This window comes from Molossus molossus, unplaced genomic scaffold (genome assembly GCF_014108415.1).
Source record: "Molossus molossus isolate mMolMol1 unplaced genomic scaffold, mMolMol1.p scaffold_m16_p_5, whole genome shotgun sequence".
Taxonomy (NCBI): Eukaryota; Metazoa; Chordata; class Mammalia; order Chiroptera; family Molossidae; genus Molossus; species Molossus molossus.
The window spans coordinates 12,520,407-12,540,169 of NW_023425388.1; positions in this window are offsets into that span (position 1 = coordinate 12,520,407).

Consider the following 19,763-nt stretch of genomic DNA (forward strand, 5'->3'; position numbering starts at 1 on the left):
AAAAGAAGTATCATGAGAATCCATTCAGCCAACGCTTACAGTGGAAAATGGGTCACAGGGTGACCACAGTGAGTCATTCTGGATGGGGTACAGCACACACCCCCGCCTCGGCTACTGGGTCCTCTGGGAATTTCCAGTGGAAAGTCTCCACTTCTGACCAAGGAGGATGGGATGGCCCGTCCCCAGGGGAACACTGACGGAAATCAATGCAATTCAACTTAAACGTTTATTGAGCTTTTATGAATCTGCATTTGCCAAACCCTGTGTGTGAGCTCACAAGCGGGCAGAGGCAACATCCATTTGGATGGTATCAGGGAAAGTTCTCACGCAGGGGTGATATTTAGGTCTTGGACGGTGGTTGACACTCACATAGATGAAGCTGGTGGGAAAGCGTTTCAAACCTTAGGAAGAGTGTGAGTGAAGTCGGGGAGCGAGGGTGGGGGGAGACCTCATGCACAGTCCCTGGAAAATGGAGAGCATCTACTTTAACAGAAAAACTTCCGTACCAGCCACGTGGCCAACTCTCAGCTTCAGGCAGTGGCTGGAGAGCATCCCCTCAGAGTCCACTCTTTCCGATAATGCCTTCCCTCCATCCTGACTTTCCTAGTGCTGTCCTGGTTCCCTCCAGGCCCAGCGTCCCCAGGCTCAGTCTCAAACTGTGCTCGACTCTTCGTCGCCCTTAAACCATCAGCCAGTGGTCAGCGTAGACCCTGCCTCAGTGGGGACCGCTCACCTCCACCCCCTTTCCCCTCCCCACGCCACGTAAGCCCTCTACGTGACCCCTACTTTGGCTGTTGTAAGACATTCTTACATTTTTCCCAACCAGGCAGACAGGTCCCTGACCCCCAGCTGCAGTGACCCCTCCTTGCGTAGAGCACGGGCTCTGGTTCCGGCTTTCAGAAAGGAAAGGGGCCCGGTCTGAGCACTGGCTTCCAGGGTGGGGAGCAGGAGTGAAAGAGACAGCTCGATCCCACAGGCGACTGAGAAAGGCGGGTGCACCGGTCTGGTCAATGGGCATGGTCCTCTAGACAGGACTGCTCCCCAAAATGTTTAAGTAGTCAAATTGGCAGGTTCTCATGAAGACAGCTAGGGTGCCAGTCCCTCGGGGCCTTCCCTTCGTCCCTTCTCTTTGGGCACTGTCTTCAAAAGAGAAAAATGCGAATTTGGAGGAAGGGAGTGGGGTGCAGTCAACACTTCAGGGATGGGAACCACTCATTGGCATCATTAGCTATGTTGTGAGAGGAGCAGGAGGATCGGTCCTGAATCTCTGGTTAAGGGTCCAAGTCTTCATGGCTAAACCCGGAGCCCTGGAAGGAGTCAGCGGCTACGTGTGCGGGCTGTTTTCCGGCTCGTTCTGCACAGCACCCTGGACGGACGCCGCCTGCCAGCTCCCTCCTTGCTGCAGCTTGACCTCCATCCCCACTCCTCCTTTACGTGGTCTCCAGGCCCCAACCCCGCGACTTCCAGGGTCAGGACTTCCTCCTCCTGGGACTGGATGACTCCGTGTTTCCTGCTTGCCAGGCCCATCCTCAGTGATGTGGGGTCAGAGGCCCCCTGGGCTTGGGCTCGGCCTCCGCAGCGACTACAGATCCTGGGTCCCCGCCTGCAGTCCTGTGGAAGCTTAGGAAGCCCTGGAAGTCTGGCACCTTGGGTCCAGGTGCTGGTGGTGGAAACTCCAGTGAGCGCTGGGGCCCTTCCAGGCCTGCCTGAGAGCTTGTCCAGGGCCAGTACTGGGCAAAATGGTCCCACATTCCCATCTCTGCTCCCCTGGACACAGTGATGGGGAGGGAGGCAATAATGAAGTTACTTTCACACGACTCTCCAAAAGACAGTTGGTGGGTAAATGAATTGCGGAGTATCCATCCAATGGGGCATTATCCAGTCACAGAAACGAACGATGTGCTGATCATGCTGCAGCCGGCTGAACCTTGAAAACGTTAGGCATGGTGAAAGAATCCAGGCGCGAAACGTCACACGTTGTGTGAGTTCACTTGTATGAATTGTCCAGCACGAGCAAATTCAAGGCGACAGAAAGCAGACTGTGATTGTCAGAGGGGAGGGGAGGACAGCGTGGGGAGGGAGCTCCTGCATAATGGGGACAAAGTTTTCTTTGGGGGATGAGGAGATGGTTGCACAATACTGTGACTGTACTAAATGCTAATGAATTGTACACTTTAAAATGGCTAAAATGATTAAGTTTATTGGAGTGAAAGAAAGGAAAGAAGGAAGGGAGGGAGGGAGAAAGGGAGGAAGGGAGGGAGGGAGGAAGGGAGGAAGAAAGGGAGAAAGGAAGGAAGAAAGGGAGGGAGGGAGGGAGGGAGGGAGGAAGAAAGGAAAGAAGGAAGGGAGGAAGGGAGGAAGGGAGGGAGGAAGGGAGGGAGGAAGGGAGGGAGGGAGGGAGGAAGGAAGGAAGAAAGGGAGGGAGGGAGGGAGGGAGGAAGGTAGGGAGGAAGGAAGAAAGGAAAGAAGGAAGGGAGGGAGGGAGGAAGGGAGGGAGAAAGGGAGGAAGGGAGGGAGGGAGGGAGGAAGAAAGGGAGGAAGGAAGGAAGAAAGGGAGGGAGTGAGGGAGGGAGGGAGGAAGAAAGGGAGGGAGGGAGGGAGGAAGGGAGGGACGGAGGGAGGGAGGGAGGAAGGGAGGGAGGGAGGGAGGAAGGAAGGAAAGAAGGGAGGGAGAGAGGGAGGGAGGGAGGGAGGGAGCCTAAGCAAACTGTCTCCATGGCAGTCCCTTGAGACTAGGCACTGTCCTAGTCCTCCCCAGGAGCTCTCCCTTGGAGGCGTCAGCGATAGTCCTGAAGGTTGTTTAGGAGTGATGGAAACGTACGCTGAGGCCCAGAGGGGGCGATGAGTCACTTCGCAGATAGACAAGAGCCCAGTGACTGCCCAGTTGACCAGACCCACCCTTTGGCACTCTTGCCTGGCACCCTGCACATGCTATGCCCTTTTTTCTGTGGCCTAGTTGGAAGAAGACTGCCCCCACCCCAGTCCATGACGCGGAGGAGAATTGGCAGGGCTGAGTGCCTCATCTACTCTCTAAAGACCTGAAGTCATCAAAGTGCCCATGTTGGGTCCTGTGGGATAAAGTACAGCCCCTCTGGCCTGTCGAGAATTTGGCTCCTTGCTTTTTCTTTAAGTCAGAAGAGATCAAGCCTCCTCCTTTCCGGTCCCCTGAATTCTGATGTTTAATGTGCTAATAGCAAATCCTCCCCTCCTATTTATAACCACTTAATAATGCAGACCAGTGTGACTCTCTGAGGTGGGGTGGTTTTCTTCAATCCACTGAGTAATCTAATGTAACAGTCAGTGCAGTGTGTTTCTCCGGACCCTGACTGAGCGGTACTTCATGTGGTGCCACCGCTGCTGGCACGTTCCCGCACGGAAAAACCAACTTGCTTTTCTGCCCGTGTGAGTGAGCGTGTGCGCCCGGGTGGGGCGGGCGGGCGCGCGGCGCAGAGAGCACCGTTATTGGCACGCGGGCCGTGTTCCTCCGTTCTCCGTGCACGCAGACGTTCTTGAAGTCAGTTTGGATTTGTGTGGAAACTTCATTTTTATTTCTCCCTCTTGTTTCTCTGGTAACATCAAAAACAAACACACACAGCTGTGTCACTCGCTCCCACTACATTTTTCCAGCAGACACCTAGAGCTGGAAAGTCAGCAAGCAGGACGTGGACTCCAGAAACCCAGACTCACGCTCCCTACCTCCTTCTCTCCCACTTCACTGTGGCCTCGCCCCCGCGGAGCTGGCCGGACAAACTCCCTCTTCCCCGCACGGAGGACAAAGGGCCATGATGCTCTTTCTTCCACCCTGCGCCCGGCTTCTCCAGGCCTTGCGGGGCGAGTCTCTGCTCCCACATCCTCCACCCCTGCTCGTGATTTAAACATAAGAACAAAAACATTCCTACCACTCACCTCCTCTCTTTCTAACAACCAGAGCTGTTGATGATGGAACAGGCTCTATGTTCCCTGAAGCCGAGGAATCCTTGTCTCTGAAAATCACAGAATTTGGTTGCTAGGAAAATACTGTTTCTTTTATTCCAATTGCTTGACTGTAAAGTGAAGCAGCTGAGGAGCCAAGAGGCCACACAGCCACTTAGTGGCAAAGCCAGTGCGAGGGACCCTCCTGCGCTCCCTCGTCGGCCCTGCGCACGGTTCGGCGGTGGCCCCGAGAGAAGGCAGACGGGAAGGCCGCGGCTGCAGACTGCTCCACCGAGTCTGCTTGCTGCCTTGTTCCATGTTTGTCCTACATGAGCAATTTCACATTTCTACCTGGTTTTGGATCTCAAATACGTACTCTGGTAATACAGAAATTATTCTAACACGCACGAGCATCTCAATCCAATGGCCCCTTTTACTCATTAGCTCACCAAATGGTTAGTGAACACCTGCCAAGAGCGAAAACTGCGAACGTCTGCGTGTCCTTAGTGCGATCATTCTTCCCAGCTGCCCCTTTCAGGGGTCACCTCTGGCCGTCGTCCAACCACTCCAGGCCTCTGTTAGACCGAATAAGAGCAGAACACGCCCAAGTTATCCTATTATTGTTTGTTAAATGTGATCTTATTGAGCACCTACCTTCCCTTCATGAGAATATAAACAAAGACGAGTACAATGTAATTTTACAGTATGTTACAGCCTACAGTACAGTTTGGGGAGAGAGTTCCCAGCAAAATAGTACTTTGAAAAGCAACATGTAACTCTCCCAACCAAGAGCCCTATAAAAACATCCAGGCTAGAAATTCCCCACCCACCCCTTAAAAATGCGTTCAGACTAGAAGCCAAGAGAGAAGCTGGGCTGCTGCCCAGAAGCGTCACAGCCTTTGGGAGAGTGATAAGCCCGTCCTGGCCAGCTGAGGCCCTTTGCGGCTCTCCTCCTGTGAGTGACCAGGGCCTGGGACGTGGGTCCATAGGGAAGACAGACTTGGGATAGTTGGGGAACACAGATGCCCAGACTGTCTTGTCTCTGCTGCATTTGAGTCACATTGTTAGCTGGGGAGACCCAGGACTGTGACTGGACTAGTAGCTCCCTTCCAGAACCGGCTGCAGCTGCCATGTCTTCCTCAGTGCCTGCTGGGTCTTAAGGACACATGAAAACCCAGGGCAAATCTCTCTTCGTCTGACTGAAGGAATTTTGACGGTAGCACACTTCAATCTCGGACTGGGTCTATTGTGGTTCTAAAAGGACCATAAGCAATGAACCATTTAGACAGAGACGTCCCTGAAAAACATTGAATAATCCCTGGGCTTAATAAAAAATGCTAGCATTTGACAAAAGAGACAAGAAGTACTAGTTCATGTCCTTCAAAAGGGAGATGCCAAGATGGGATTAGCACAGATGTCTTGGGGAAACATCTGTGAAAGATACGACGAGAGGAGGCAGGGGAGGAATGGGGAGAGGCAGGAAGTCTGAGTCTGCCACATTGGCTGGGAAGCCTTCGGCCGGCGGTGGCGGGTTCTGGAGCCCAATTTCCCTTTCATGGGGTCCTGTGTGTGACAGGAATGACCTACCTTAGTATCCCCACAAACTGACTCACTAGGCGGGAACAGCCCCTTGAAGTGTGATCAGGACACATGGTAGAAGGCCCAGGAAGGGCACCAGGGGCTGTCAGTCACTCGGACTCTCCAAGCACGCGCGGCCACTCCGCTTTGCACTACAAGGATCCATCTCTCCACTTAGGTCCGGGAGCCGCCTCACGGGCCTCCTTCAGGGGCAGCTTAGAGGAGGGAGTCAGTAGGGTGAACTACAGCCCCCATCACAGCAGTAAGTAGGTCTCAGGGCCACGACACTCATCCTGTCCCTCCTCCACCGTCCGTTCTGAATCTCCCTCACTCTGGGAAGCCAGCACCTGAGCAGGTCTCCGTTGCATCCCTGAGGTGTGTGGCTCAAATTTCATTCTAGAGCCATCTGAGCCCTTGGCAGTCAAACCTCCTCAGGCTGCAGAGCTACATGTGTCCATTCACAGTTATGAGGGGGAAAGGGTGTGCCTGGAGGCACCCACGTGAATCACCTGGGTTTCACAGGTGACCTTCCCAGCCCCCCATGCAATGAAAGCAGGCCTATTTCCTGATGATCAATTACTCTGCTGAGCTAGTGACTCCTTTTTTTAAATCTGCTAAACCCTGGACAAACAGATTCTAAAATGCCCTGGTGGCCCACTGGGACCCTTAGGGGACCTGACCTTCAACCCTGTAGAGCCCAGAGTTGCAAGGTCAAGAAGCCCCAAATTCCCCACTAGGCCAGTGGGAGTGATGGTAGGTGGGGCTACGTCTGCTTCTCTCTTTGGGTTCCTGGGTGCCCATCGCCTTCCTGTCGGAGACAGAACACCACACGGCTGTCTGACACTGCACCCTGAAGGAGGGCACCCATTTCACCCTTATCTCCTCACTGCTCTGTCTGGCTGCAGCTCTGCTCTGGAAGGCTCTCTACCATCTGAAAGGCCAGCTGACTCTGGGTGGTGCGTACACAACAGGCCTACTGGGCTCACTCCCACACCCCGCCACTGATGCGGGCTTCCAATCGGATGTCATGTTTGCGGGCTGAAGCTCTGTCAGTAAGGTAGACCTGTGCCTGGAGTATCTGCTCCCGGAGCCCTTCCGTGACGGAAGTAACCAGTGCAATTGGCTTGCCAAGAATCCAGTGAATCTCGTTGAGTAATAATGAGGACCCAGTACTATTCTCTATCTCTGAGAACTTGGACATTCTGAGTTCATTTTTGGGGGTTCATATCTACCATAGCCTTTTGCCCACCACTGTGACCACTCATTCACATGCCCACTACGTCAGATCTGGGTAACTGACATTGAAGACTGGGAATGTCTACTGGCCAAGTCATTTTGTCTGCTTGGTGATTCAGGGCCTCTTCCATGGTGAATATTTCCTGGTGGATGTCAACAAGTGATACAAAAATCTTCATACCTCACATCCACTTCAAAATATCCATTCACATGCCTCTACCCAAGAATTCCTCATCCCTGACTACAGTCATTTCCTTCTGGGCTCCTGACCAGACATCCAGGCCATGAAATACTGCCCAGGAAACTATACATATTCTTATCCTGGCCCCTTCTTCCGTAAAGAGCGAAGGACCAGGTGCTTGAAGCACTGCCATTGGCCAGCTCTCCTTCTCCATTGTCTTCAGAGTTACTCTGGACTATAGCTGGAATGCAGCTGCCGTTCATTTTTAGCTTGTTCCCGTAACAAGCTAACCCCATCTATAAACCCAACTCAGATTTCCTCCTTCATACAGAGCTTCCCACACAGCCATAGGTGTGAGTTGGGGAGAGGCACTGGTGTCATTGTTGTGGTGACATGGGAGTCAGAGCTACCTGCTCATGCAGCTTACTCATACCCTCTTGTCCATCTGTTGAAAGTCTGCTGCTGGACCCATGTGGCCTTATGACATGGTGAGTCCAACAGACTGTAGCTCAGAATGGGGAGTTTCAGACACATCGTTACCTGTTGTTTCAAGTGCTCCATCCCATCAAGGCCTTAACATTCCAGGAGCATTTTCTCCTAGTGCATATGCTATAGGTGGCATGGGCTTGACCCAGAATCCTCCTTTCTTCTGTTTTTCTTTTTTTAATAATTTTTTTCTTTATTGATTTTAGAGAGAAAGGAAGTGAGAGGGATAGAAACATTGATTAGAGAGAATATCGACTGGCCACCTCCTGCATGCCCCCCACTAGGGATTTGGTCCACAACCTGGGCATGTGTCCTGACTGGGAATCGAACCGGTGACCTCCTGATGCAGGGGTCAACGCTCAACCACTGAGCCACACCGACTGGACAGAATCCCTCTTTCTCACCCTGCCTGATCAGCAGGAGTTCATCATGGTCATTGCTGTGTCACATTCTATGGAAGGACCAGGCAGTCCATATTTCTTTGGACCATATTATAACAGAGGACATAAGAGTTCACAGAATCTGAGGCAAAACTGCAAGTGAATATTTTAGTCCATCCCACATGATTACAGACTATCTCTGATCATGTTTCTCACTAGAATAGAAAAGAATGCTTTCACCAAACCAACAGTCACATTCGTACTGGGCTCTATTAGCCTGCTGGACCAGCACCACAGCCAGAACAGCACTGAACTCCAGTCGCTGCCTGCTGCTCTTGTGCTACATTGTAGTCTTCCTCCAGGGTCCATGCAGGCGCTTTGGGGAAGAGTTTACAGAGACATGACAGGAAGCCTCTGTCGGGTCTTCCACGGTGGCTCTGCCCTTTGTCATCTCCTCTGGAATCATACTGCTTCTGATTTTACTCTCCTGAGCGGGTGGGGAGCAGTGTGGCGTTTACTCCCACTGTCTTAGGAAAAGACACGGTCACATCAAGGGCTGGGGGGAGACAGGTGACATGTACAGAAACAGACTTCTTGACAGCAACCACGCAAGCCACACCCCGTAGGACACGCAGTCATCGCCCTGCACGCAGGAAGTCCATTAACCTAGGAGGCTGTCGTCAGCAACGTGGTCTTCGAAAAGGAAAGCAGAATAAAGACCTTTGCAAACAAACAAAAGCTGAGAGAACCCCTCACACACGGAACGGCGCCTAGGAGAAATGATAAAGGAAGCTCTTCAGACGAAGGAAGAGTACGCCAGGTGGAAATTTAAATCTACACAATGAGGAGCACTCTGGGTAAATGTAAAGAACTCTTCTCCTTTTAAAATTATAGTTGATTGTTTTAAGCAAAAATAGTCATGTATTTGGGGTTTAAACATGTGTTTAAGTAAAATATGTAACAGCAATGGCCTTACGGATGGAAGAAGGACACGGAGGTTCGCCAATGTAAATCTGTTGGTGTTCAAGTGATTACAGGACATTTGAAGAAAGGAAAACACCATGGGCTTTCCTGAGTCTCCGGCTTACAGATGGCAGCGTGTGGGGCCTCTTGGCCTCCACCATCACGTGAGCCAATTCCTCTAAAACATCTCACTATATATATATGTGTGTGTGTGTGTGTATACATACATATATATATATATAAGATCTACATATAAGATCTACATATAAGATCTACGTATATCTATGTACATCCTATAGATATAGGTCCCACTGATTCGGTTTCTCTGAAGAACACTGACTAATACTCTTGCTGAGGCCCTATAACCCGGAAGTGCAGCGCCAGTAATGGGCCAGGCCCTCAGGATCCTTCTGGATTCTTCCTGTGCCAGATCATGGTCCTGTACCTTCCTCCTCATTGAGGACTCTGGCCAACCCAGCCCTGCAGCCACCAGACTGCCCCATGTGGCCCCGAGGTGGCCCTGGTGGAAAGAGTCACCGATGGTTTCTCTGTGCTGCTGGCTCCCAGCTATATGCGCTTCCCAATCCCCCGACTCCAGCTAACACAGAGAGTAGTGAAGTTGGGCCTGTTCTGACTTTCATGTTTCAAAATCTTAGTCCCTAAGGGAGCTAGAAGGACCACGAATAGAATAGAAGATTCTGGAAAGATCCTGCATTTCAGGCTGAGCCTGGGGAAGGTGATCTTGGTAAGGAGAGTGGCCTCCAGGATGGGGCGGAGCCATCCGACTTCCACCTGTCTGGACAAGGGTGAGGGTCTGACAGCAGGGCCACCTGGCCCAAAGCCTCCTGGAATTCTCCCACTGGGCACAGAGTCAAAACAGAAGGGGCATCCCCAGTCCCTGAGGGGCCTGACCAGAGGAAGTGAGGTACCGTTGGAGCCTGAGCTGAGGCACCAAAGACCCAGCTGGGCGGCGGACGCTACTGGCTCTGGACTGAGCAGAGGTCCCCACTGGCCATTCCCATGCCCCACACCACAGGGGCCTCCTGGATTCTCTAGGAAAGGGTCAGAAAATTCCCGGTGACGGATACTAAACAGCTGCCGTCCCAGGGGCATGGAGCTGACTAGCCTCAGAGCGAGTTACAAGAAAATAAAGAACATGCTGTCCTGGCTCTGCTGAGGGTGGGCACCTCAGGGAACCAGGCCACACTGGCTGGAGAAGGTCTCAGGATGGACCCCAGGCCCACCAAGCTGCCAACCCATCAACAAAGCCCAAGGATTCAGATGAAAAACCAGACAATGCTTTTTTATAATAATGATTTAAAATATCAATAGAGCCCTGGCCGGTTTGGCTCAGTGGATAGAGCGTTGGCCCACAGACTGATGAGTCGCAGGTTCGATTCCGGTCAAGGGCATGTACCTTAGTTGCCGTTAGTCCCTGGCCCTGGTCAGGGTCATGCAGGAGGCTACTGGTCGATGTGTCTCTCTCACGTTGATGTTTTCCTCTCTCTCCCTATCTCCCTCTCTCTCCCTCCCACTCTATCTGAACAAAAATGGAAAAATGTCCTCGTGTGAGGATTAAAGAAATAAATTAAATAAAATATCAATAGAGCTGAAACCAAAAAGAAAAGCTTGAAAATGTAATAAAAGTGTTCATTGAATTGCCAAAAACAAAACCTCTGACAAATTGGTAAGAAAAAGCATGGTACATAAATATGTAATTCACAAAAAAATAAATATAGATGGCCATACACATTTTAAAAATGTCTGCTTTACTAATAAAAGAAATACACAATTATGAAAATAACAAACAAACAAACAAGGATTCAGGCCAGTGGTCTCAGATGTGGGGTCAGAGTGCTGACTTGCAGCCACTGTCGGATGGGCCCCGTCAGGCTCCCGGTGGCCCAGCATGGACAGGGTCTGAAGGGTTCCCCAGGCTGCCTAGGGTGACTCTCAATCACCAACATCCCCACACGCTGGTCTCTGCTAGCAGAACATATAATTAGAAACAGACCCCATGTGTGACTCAGAGGAAGCTGGTGCCTCCCTCCCCCACCACTCACACAGGCTGTTTAACCAAGGACTTCACTTCCTCTGAGCCCCTGGCGTGGTCTGGCTGACATGTGTAGGCCACATAGCTGAACTCATCTAGCTGGTCATTACAGAAGGCGCTGCTCCTGTGCACGTCCACCCCGACCCAAGAGAGTGGTCACCACAATTCCTCATCCTTACCAAGAGTAGCTGGTTACATGCTTGCACATACATACACACGGAGAGGCATATGTACATGCACGTGCATGTATACACGTACACACATGCATACACATGCACTTACACAGAGAGACACTCATACACATACATGCATGTGTACAGATATGTGTATATGAGGGTGTGCATATATGCACACATACATACATGTGCATGCATATACATATGGCCATGCAAATACACATACATGCATACACATGTGCATGCCTATATAAATACACACACACATACATACATACACACAGCACATTCCACCAGCTCCTCATGTCTGTGAAGACATAGTGTCCCAGCACACTGAAGTGACCACTCAGGGCTCCCAACACCCTGCCCAGGGTGCCTATCCAAGGGCTCTGCTTTGGGAAAATGCAACCAAGACAGGCAGTCGTCCATGGGGATGTGAGGAGCACCAAGACCCTCTTCCCATTCACATGACTGTTCCTCATCCCCATTGAAAAGTAGCCTTCATGCTCACAGAAAATCAGCCCCTGCTGTGAGGGGGTGCAGTGTGGGATGCTCGTACAATGGGGCGGGTGCCATGGGAATGTGCGTGTATAATGTGATGATTCAGTATTTGTATATGTTGTGAAATGATCACCATAAAAAGTCTAGTTAGGATCACCAACACATAGTCACAGATTCTTTTTCTTATGATGAGAACTTTTTAAGATCCACTCTCAGCAATTTTCAAATATACAATACAGTATTGTCAACTACAGTCACCATGCTGCACATTACATCCCAGAACTACCTACTTTATAACTGGAAGTGTGTGCCTTTGACCCACCTCACCCATTTCATCTGCCTTCCACTCCCTGCCTCTGGCAACCACCCATCTGTTCTCTGTATCTATGAGCTCAGTTGTTTTGTTTGGGTTTGGGTTTGATTCTATAGATATCACATATAAATAAAATTATATAGCATTTGCCCTCAAGGGGTCCATTTACATTATCACAAATGACAAGATTTCATTCTTTTTTATGACTGAGTAATATTCCATTATATATATGTACCACATCTTCTTTATCCAATCGTCTACTGGTAGACACTTAGGTTTCTTCTATATTTTGAGGGGTTTTTTTTTTTTGGTTGTTAATCCTCTCCTGAGGATATTTTTTCATTGAAGGGAGAGAGAGAGAGAAACATCAATATGTGAGAGACACACCAATCAATTGCCTCCCACATAGACGGGCCAGGGATCAAAATTGCAACCCAGGTATATGTTCTTGACCTGTAATCAAACCTGTGACCCTTTGGTCCACAGGCCAATGTGCTAACCACTGAGCAAAACTGGCCAGGGCATATTTTGGTTATTTTAAATAATGCTGCAATGAACATAGGGGTACATACGTCTTCTTGAATTAGTGTTTTGGTTTCTGCTGATAAATGCCCAGATGTGGAATAGTTGGATCATATGGTAGTTCTATTTTTAATTCTTGGCGGAATCTCCGTACTGTTTTCCATAGTGGCTGCACCAATTTGCATTTTCACCAACGGTGCAGGAGAGTTCCCTTTTCTCCACACCTGGCCAACTTGTGTTGTTGATTTATTGATGATAAGCCATCCTGATAGGTGTGAGGTGATATCTCATTGTGGTTTTGATTTGCATTTCCCTGATGATTAGTGATTAGGATCTTTTCAGGTACCTGTTAACCGCTTGTGTGTCTTCTTTGAAACATGAGCTTCCTACGGGGAACTGGGAACCCATTCGGTGAGCATCAGCAGGCTGCTGCCCACAAGCTGGTGAGGTTCCTGAGTGCTGTCCAGTGCGTCATAAACACCAGCTCCACGTGCAGGACAGATGCAGGAGCTGCTGGTCTTGTGAGAAAAAGGTGAGCACTGGGCTTGGTTGGGGAGGGGGCACTCCCAGAGCATATCAGTTTTCCACAAAGTGAATCTTAAATAGCACCCACTCTGAGCCTATAGTCTGTTGGTGAGAATTCCTGATTCAGCTGGTGCTCACACGCTGACATCAAAGTGATGGCCGGGCTGGAGTCCGACCAGAGGCCCTGAGGAAAGCCCTCTTTCAAGCTCATCGGGGTCATTGGCCAAATTCACTTTCCTGCGGCTGGGGGACCAGGTTTCCTGACCATCTGTTGGCATGGGGCCCTCGAAGCTCCTTCCATGTGTCCCCTTCCTCTCAGCAACTGAGAGCCCCTCCTGCACACTGAGTCCCCAGAACTGTGCGACCAGGTCCGGCCCACCCAGGTGGTCTCCCATCCTCAGGTCAACTGCAAATGGGATGTGTCCATCACAGGCCTGACCCTGGGGCCACCTGAGTACTCTGCCGCCATGGACACAAGCTGGACCCTAAGCTGGGCACTAGAAGGACAGCTTCAGGAACAGTGAGGCCAGGAGTGTGAGCCAGTGCAGACCCCACAGGCCTCGTGGGCATGAAGTGACCTTTCTGGACCACTCGATGAGAGGAGACACGAAGGCATGAGCCACGCAGTTCCCCTCCACAGTCTGCATGCAGGGCCTGTTCTGCAGAAAACATAGTGTTTGTTCCACTGTTACTCACAAACAGCCAAATTCCTTCCTGATAAATTAGCTGTGACACATCCACCTGGACCCCACCTCCTTTGGAACATATTCTTGGAGTGACTACCTCGGCTCACTAACCCAGGTCTGGAAAGTGTGTCATTGCAGGAATCCCTGTGACCACTTCAGCTGGCCCGAGGGGAGGGGCAATGGCTGCACTGCCCCCTCCAGCCATGTGTGCTTCCCTTAGGCCCCACAGAAGACCCTCGTCCCCAACCCTAGGAACTAAGAGGTGAGCCCTGAGGGAAGGGATAGGGGAGGCCTGCCAGGGCCTCTGCTGTGGATGGGGCCGGTGGCTGGCCAGTCATGGGACTGGCACCCAGGCTGTTAGCGCTCCCCTGCCCAGGTTGCCTGGGCCAAAAGCCACTGGCTCAGAGCCTCGGCGCCTTCCAGCCCACATGGGTAATGCAAGAGCCCACCCACTGGAGGGCAGCGCCCCTCCTCAGGCCAGTCCGAGAGGGCGGGGCAGGAGGGCCTGCAGACCAGGACCTCAGTGGCTTTGCATCAGGAATGGCTTTCTGGGTCCAAAGCCCTGCGTCAGCCATGGCTCGGAAGTGGATGCTGGAGGCGAGGCCCTGGGAGGCCTCCTTCAGTGGTGGGGCCAGCAGACCTGGCGGGTGCTCTGGCCCCTCCTCCCACAGGGAGAGCCCTGGCCCCCTCACCCACTCACTCAGGTCCTCCAGGCTCCGCTGTGCCCTCCAGGGCCACCAACAGCTGCCTGCCCCTACAGCCCCCACCTGACCCCCAGCCCAGGGGACCCTGTTCTTGGGCCAGGGCAGCTGGTCCCCAGTCCAGACTCACCGTGGGTCTGAGGATCACCCAGGCAACCCCTTTAGACCCCCATCACCAGGACCTGGGCTGCTTCACAGGTCAAGTCCTGGGTGGTGGGGGACCTCTTGACAGGAGTATGGTTCCCGTGTGAGGTTGTTTACTCATGAGACCCAGGACGCCACCTCCCCTGCAAATGGAAGCAGTGACCACCCGTGTCCATCCTGCGCCTGCGCCATGTTCGCGCATCCGCAGGTTCAGTGGATAACTGAGGGGGCTGAGGGAGGCAGGGTGGTTGGCATGTTGTGGCCTCACATTACCTCGTTCATGGTGGCCCTGTGCTCTGATGAGGAAGGGCCTGTGTAGCCAAGGGCCAGGCTCTGGGTTTTGAGGGCTGCTGAGTCTGAGCCTCTCCTGGCCCTGGGAGTCCCTGATCTTGAGTGGAAATCGCTGGGCCCTTGGGGCATTTCAGAACATCCCACACCATGATTACCCAGAGCCCTGGACTGGGCTCCCTTGAAGTCACTTCCAGCTCGCCCACAGCGCAGCTCACCCCCAAGTGCAGGTCTGTGGGAATTCATCAGCGCTGCTCCTTTGCTCTGCGTCTCAAGGCTCGTAACCCTCGGACAAGCTGGTTCTGTTTAGGGCTTGATTTGTCAGACAATTTAAAATTTCTTCCTGCCAGAAAGTGGTTCCATCAAAGGGAACGGATTCTTCTCTGTGGCTGATGTGGCTGAGTCTCCCTCCCAGAGTCAGCCCACGGGGAGGGAAGGGGCAGCAGGCCAGGGAGGGGTCTGGGTGAGCGTCCCCAGGAAACCCAGCCGGCGCAAAACTGGCTCTGTCACAGCCTCCCGCCCTTCTTGACTTCAGGGAGTGTTGCAGTTGGGGGGGGGGTGTACACGGCTCCCTAGTCCTGGCCCTGAGGGCAGGAGCTGGGGGTAGGGATCTGTGAAATGTGTGTCACTCCAGGTGGCCCCGAGTCCCTTCCAGGTAGTGTTCCTAGTTTCCAGGAAACACTTGGTCACATCCCAGCTCCCAGTGCCCAAGGGACCCTTTTGCCTCCTGACTCCCCAAAGGGGATCTAAATGGGTGGGCGCGCTGCTCCCCTGAATCAGACAGAGACCCTACCTCCTGTTCCAAGATAGGAGAACCCCAGACACCCAGGACCCTGCCCTTCTTTCTCCCTCAGGGCTTCATGGGTGTGCCTGAGGAGTATGCCGTGAGCACTGCGCCACCATTATTTACCATCGTGAGTGTGTCTGTATCTTCACCTACACGGGAAGACCTGTGAGAACAGACACTACGTCTGTCTAAGATCAGCCCGACATGGTCAGAGCCGCCTTGGGGAGAGAGTGGCGAGGCTAGATGACGGTGAAGAGGCTAGTGGGACAGGATGCAGACTGCCTGTGGCCACATCCCACAGAGCTGGATGCTAGCTCTCCAGTCCTCGCCATGGCCGGCCTGTGTCTGGCTTTGACAAACAAAATAGGGCAAAGTGATGTGGTAGGGCTTCTGAGTCCGCATCTCAAGAATCTACACTTCTGCCCTCATTCGGTCGCAATGCCGCCACCGTGAACACCAGCTTCAGTTAACCTTCTATAGAAGCGACGGGGAGGAGGACCAAGACTCGGACCCCACCAGACCTGTAAGTAATGCCACCCTAGATCACTCAACGCCCTCCAAGCCTCCAGCTGGCTGCCTCCACATGCATGCACTCAGGGGAACATCAGGTGAACTGCCCTTCTGAGCCCAGCCCAAAGGGCCAGCCCACAAGAACAACAAATAAAATGGTTTCTTTAAGCCATTAAATGGTTTGTGATGGAGAATAGATAACTGATTCAGTGGTGAAGGGGCTGGCCGTGGCCATGATGTGATGAAGATGGTGATGGCGGTGGTCATGGTGACGATGATGACGACTCTGGACCTCCTAAGTCATCACAGAAAGATTCATCTTTATTCAATATAATTCTTGTGTACTTTGTGGTAATCCATTTCTCTGAACATATGCAATGTCTTTAGAATTCCATGTACCTTTGAGAATTCGGTGAGGCCTCTAGGCCCTCGTCCCAGGAAAATGGACAAAGTTTTGCTCAGACTTTGGGGCTTGCTGTCCCTGTCCCCTTAGTCACCCCCAATGAGAAGTCCTGTGCTGTGTTTACCTGGTGTTCTCATACCCAACAGGCCAGGCCAGGCCAGCCCCTGGAGTGTTTGTCCGTGTGGCCTTCCTAAGCCAGCAGAGAAATTAGTTGCATGACCTTTTGGTGACCCTTTCTATTTAGTACAGCACAGCTGGTTAAGGGGAGTTTTACATGAGACATAAATATTTTGAAATATTTGTCATCGAATTTCTCATGTAGTTTAGATATACTCAGAGGTGGTGGAGGGGGAAGAAGTTCAAAGACCTGAAATTTTCTTCCCCAGCTACTCTCCCCTGTGAGCATCGTCTCCTGTGAGGCTCTCACGATGCAGGGGCTGATCAGCCCAGGTGTGAGAGGGGAGCTCTGTGGACACCACATTAGGGTGCTGCTCCCCTCAGGCTGGCCTTGCTTTCTGAGAAATAACTGTGTGCCCCACGCCAACATGCAGGGGGGATAGAGATCCCTTGGGAGTATCCCCTTGGCTGGACTGAATCCACCAGATGCTCACGGCCCCTTTCCATCCAGGGGCAGCTATTGCCCACTAGCATGTGTCCCTCAACCTTCTTGTCACCCGGTGCCCTCACCCACCCCGTGCCCAGCCTCTGTCCCGGCTCCCACTGAAGGAATGAGCGATTATTGGTGCAGAGTTCTCACAACATGCGAGTGGTGTCATAAACTAGACCAAAAAGCACAAGGGTCCTGCCGCCCGACACCAGGTAACATTGCTGAGACCGGCGATTTAGTCTGGGCTCAAAACACAAAAGCCCGCTGCTTGACCACCGACTTGGAACTCAGTCTGTGACACACTGCCCATTGCCCGTTAATATCAGGATTTGTCATTCCTGAGTTGTCCCTGGAGAAAGTTGAGAACTGTTGAGGTGGGGGGAGGGGGGACTGCTCTCAACCCCAGGAGAGAGCAAAGGAAACTGTGAGTGCAGAGCCATACTCTGAACCGTCTACTTACATGTGTTTCTAAGGCCGTAGGAGCAACGCCCCAACACACAGAACGGTTCCGCAAGATGTGCTGAGCATGAGAAAGCCATGGAGGGCTGGTCCACACGGAACCACTTACTGCCTCCTCAGCCTGAGAACATGTGGGCAGACAGACGGAAATGGCATTACTCAGGGCTCCTCCAGCCGACAGGCCAAATATAGAACACTCCTGCGCTAATGGCTCACACATGTCTCCATAGGTATCCCTGAGTCTCCTGAGCATCAAGGCAGATAGATCTGTATTACTCGTCTGCGCTCCATCTTCCCACAAACAGGCTCAAGAGCAGCGAAAACGCAGTCATGTGACCTTGGCATGGGCTTCCTCTCTGGAAACAGGAAGCGATACAACACACATGGGGCGTGCGCGCACCAGGGAGCCGGCCTCTGCGGACACTTCAGACAGCAGCCCGGTAGAAATCCTCCAGGCCTTCGGGTCCAGGACACCTGGTGGAGGCAGGGCTTACCTGGGTGCCTCTCCATCCCTCTGCACCTGAGAATCCCTGAGCTGTCCTGCCTCTGCCTGAAGAAACAAGGGGACAATGTGGATGCTGGCATGATTGTGGGCCCGGCAAAGAGGGACCAGGTGGGACATGATGGGGATGGAGGGGACGGAGCCCACCTGCAATTCTAGAACATCAAAACAAGCCCACCTCTTGACACAAGAAAAACAAATCTGGACAGAGAAGAGACAATGACGAGACAGTAAGGCTGAGTCTGGTCCCTCCAGGGCTGTCTCGATAAAGCCACAGCGGGAAGGCCTGTTGGTTTTCATAGAAATGTGGGCATCTAGTGTCATTGCTGAGGTCTGAGGTCAGTTCCACACCTTGCAGAGCCCACAGTCACTCAACAGCTGAGGGTGGGATGGACTGAAGTTTGAACCCAGCGGGCAGTATCAGGACCCAGGTCCCCATGTGAGCGTGCACAGGGCCCACTCTGTGCTCTGGGCCTGACCCTGCACCAGCTGACCGTGGGGTCTTGGGAAGGTCGCTCAGCTCTCCAGCCTGTTTCCTTTACAGTAGAGGGCCGGAGGAAGCTACACAGAGGGGTTCATGGGCTGTATACACAGTGGTGCACATGGCAATCTCCTTGGGAGGCATGAAGCAGTTGTATAGCTGATGTTATCCTTACAGCTTGGAGAAGCAAACAGAAACCCACGTGCAGGGCCCATGTTAGTAGCTGTTACAGCGGGACCCCTCCACAGAAGGAAGGGGTAGGAACAATAATGTCCCAGCAAGGCCACAAAGAAAGTGCCCAGCCTCCCGATGGGTCCACCCAAGGCCAGAGCCTGATGTCACCGAGGACAGAGACTAGAGGTGCAAATGCCCTGCCTGGGAGGAGGAAGCGTTTCCTTAAATGCTCTGCAGATGCCAGCCTTGCAGCAGACCCCCGGGCTTACCCTGAGCTCCATAGGGTGTCTTTTCCCACACTGACATCGCCTACACCACGTGGTCCAAGCACCCAGCCTGAGCCAGCTGCACAGACATCCCTGCTCCTGGCCCCTCCAAGCTGGCTGCTCTGTGTCACCTGAGATATGGGCCAGAGCAGTATTCCTAAGAGTGGACTGTGATACTTTCAGAACCCAAAAGAGCCTACCAGGCCCTGTGCTTCCTCCTTTGAAGTGGGGGGTGCAAGATGCAGCAATTAGTCTTTTACTGTAGAGGGTTATCCCAGCACACCCCCAACCACTCGATGCCTATGAACTTCCCTGAAGTGCAGAGTTCTGGATTTACAGAGGGCTCATCTCCCACCCTTGGGGGCACATGTGTCTTATGGCCTCCAGCACACTAGGCTCCTCTCACTTGTCCTGTTCAGTCAGCATGATGTCGTCATGGTAATGAATCTGTCTTGTGTTGTGGACGTCCAGGTGGTCCAGGTCTCGGACAATTAGGACATAGGAGGATTTAGCACAGCCCTGAGGCCAACCATCAATGAGTATTACTGTCCCTCCCATGTGAATGCAAACTGTTCTAATCCTCTTTTCTAAATGGGTTGAAAAGAATGTGATTGACAATCAACGGCCTTATTAATCTGCTGTGACAAGGACCCCATCCCCACCCCACCGCTTCCAGCACAGTAAATGCACGTGGATTGCTACCTGGTGAAGCCTCAGGATCCCTCTCCAGGATCTGATGTTCTCTGCAAGGCCTGGACCAGCTCTTGACCTCACGGAGACACGTTGGCCCACCACACCTGCGTCCTCCAGGCCTTGGTTTTCCATCCAAGCTGAGGAGGGGGCAGTGTTCAAGGTTTGCCCTAGGGCATCTCTCCTACAGTGTCAAGTACACAGGCCAGGATCCCAGTGTGCTGGTACAATTACACACT